The sequence below is a fragment of the Arachis ipaensis genome, chromosome B7, assembly GCF_059453495.1.
Source record: "Arachis ipaensis isolate K30076 ecotype BB chromosome B7, ASM5945349v1, whole genome shotgun sequence".
NCBI lineage: Eukaryota > Viridiplantae > Streptophyta > Magnoliopsida > Fabales > Fabaceae > Arachis > Arachis ipaensis.
In genome coordinates, this window is record NC_142442.1 from 57,092,501 (window position 1) to 57,095,000 (window position 2,500).

The following is a 2,500-nucleotide window of genomic DNA, read 5'->3' on the forward strand; positions in this document are numbered from 1 at the left end:
GCAACGGAGGCAGGGCGCGTTGCAACGTTGGCTGGGAGCGTTGCAACGGAGGCAGGGCGCGTTGCAACGTTGGCTGGGGGCGTTGCAACGGATGCTGGGGACGGTGCAACGTTGGCTGGGCGCGTTGCAACGGAGGCAGGGTGCGTTGCAACGGATGCTGGGTTAGGTGCATCGTTGGCTGGTTTCGTTGCAACGGAGGCACCCGCCGTTGCAACGATGGCTCGGAGCGTTGCAACGGAGGAGCCAAATTTTCATATCTCATAATTGGCTCGTGCATTTTTTCTAAAATTTTGAGGGAACCTTGGTAATATTATGTGAAGGCTGCACAAAAAAATCCAGGTCAAAAATCGCACGTTTGCTCCGTTTTTCATTTTTTTTGAATTTCCGGCTTTCCGGGCGGTAAAAAAATCGGCAAAAAAATCGGCACGGTGTAAATTCACCAAATTTGGGGGATGGAAAGATCTTATTTTTCTAGAGGTTGTTGCAAAAAACGGCGTCAAAATTCGACCTCTAGAGCACTTTCCTTGAGTATGTCTCCTCACGGAAAAGGACGTCTACCCGTGGCACTTTGGTAATGGCTCGGCAGCCTATTATAGGGGGGAGGGGTGTCGTGATGCTGAAACTCGAGTTGCCCAAAGGCTTGCTGGGCGCAATGCCAGCAAGATGCACGTTGCCTTGCCATCCCCTAGGCAAACTAGCAAGCACGTTGTGGTTGTGGTGTGCCGCCGGGCTCCCCCGCCCCCCACGGAGGCACCCGCCGTTGCAACGATGGCTCGGAGCGTTGCAACGGAGGAGCCAAATTTTCATATCTCAGAATTGGCTCGTGCATTTTTCGTGAAATTTTGAGGGAACCTTGGTAATATTATGTGAAGGCTGCACAAAAAAATCCAGGTCAAAAATCGCAGGTTTGCTCCGTTTTTCATTTTTTTTGAATTTCCGGCATTCCGGGCGGTAAAAAAATCGTCAAAAAAAATCGGCACGGTGTAAATTCACCAAATTTGGAGGATGGAAAGATCTTATTTTTCTAGAGGTTGTTGCAAAAAACGGCGTCAAAATTCGACCTCTAGAGCACTTTCCTTGAGTATGTCTCCTCACGGAAAATGACGTCTACCCGTGGCACTTTGGTAATGGCTCGGCAGCCTATTATAGGGGGGAGGGGTGTCGTGATGCTGAAACTCGAGTTGCCCAAAGGCTTGCTGGGCGCAATGCCAGCAAGATGCACGTTGCCTTGCCATCCCCTAGGCACACTAGCAAGCACGTTGTGGTTGTGGTGTGCCGCCGGGCTCCCCCGCCCCCCACGGAGGCACCCGCCGTTGCAACGATGGCTCGGAGCGTTGCAACGGAGGAGCCAAATTTTCATATCTCAGAATTGGCTCGTGCATTTTTCGTGAAATTTTGAGGGAACCTTGGTAATATTATGTGAAGGCTGCACAAAAAAATCCAGGTCAAAAATCGCAGGTTTGCTCCGTTTTTCATTTTTTTTGAATTTCCGACATTCCGGGCGGTAAAAAAATCGTCAAAAAAAATCGGCACGGTGTAAATTCACCAAATTTGGAGGATGGAAAGATCTTATTTTTCTAGAGGTTGTTGCAAAAAACGGCGTCAAAATTCGACCTCTAGAGCACTTTCCTTGAGTATGTCTCCTCACGGAAAAGGACGTCTACCCGTGGCACTTTGGTAATGGCTCGGCAGCCTATTATAGGGGGGAGGGGTGTCGTGCTGCTGAAACACGAGTTGCCCAAAGGCTTGCTGGGCGCAATGCCAGCAAGATGCACGTTGCCTTGCCATCCCCTAGGCACACTAGCAAGCACGTTGTGGTTGTGGTGTGCCGCCGGGGTCCCCCGCCCCGGGTCCAAGGTCGAGCACGGGCGTCTGGCTGCTGCGAACCCCGATCACCGAAGGACCAACAAGAAGGGAAACACGTCCGTGCACGGCCCACCTAGGCACCACCTAGGGAGCATGGCGTGGTGGAGTTGTGCCTTGGGCACACGCTCGGGGCAACACCTTGTGCTCGGCGCAGGACTAGGGGGATCATCCCAAGTCCGAGCACGACGTGGGAACGGCGGGCGGCCTGTGCGCCCCCGCGAGGGGCAACGCGGCTTGCGCAGCCCGACGCTTGGCCAGGCCTAGTGTGGCGCACGACGCGGATGATGGATATGCGTGCGGCAGCGGGTGTCCTGGGCAGGGGGCAACGCGACGTGCTCGTCCCAGCACTTTGAGGGGGCACGTTGCGGAAGGCGGTTACCTGTTCGTGTCCACTCCCGAGGGGCAACGTGTCGTGCTCGCCCTACGTCTAGGGTCGACGTACGACGGTGCCCGATGCGGTGTGGGTTGGGCGTGTTGCTTAAGACGGTGCGGCTGTTCGGCTATCGCCCGAAGCACCTCACGCATCTGGCTGTCCCTTGAATGTTATTCGTCGCTTCCCCCGAACCCTGCCCAGCGGCGCTGACTCGGCTACCTCGTGCGCTTCCGCTTGCCTGCACGCGCCTAGGCGTGCGGG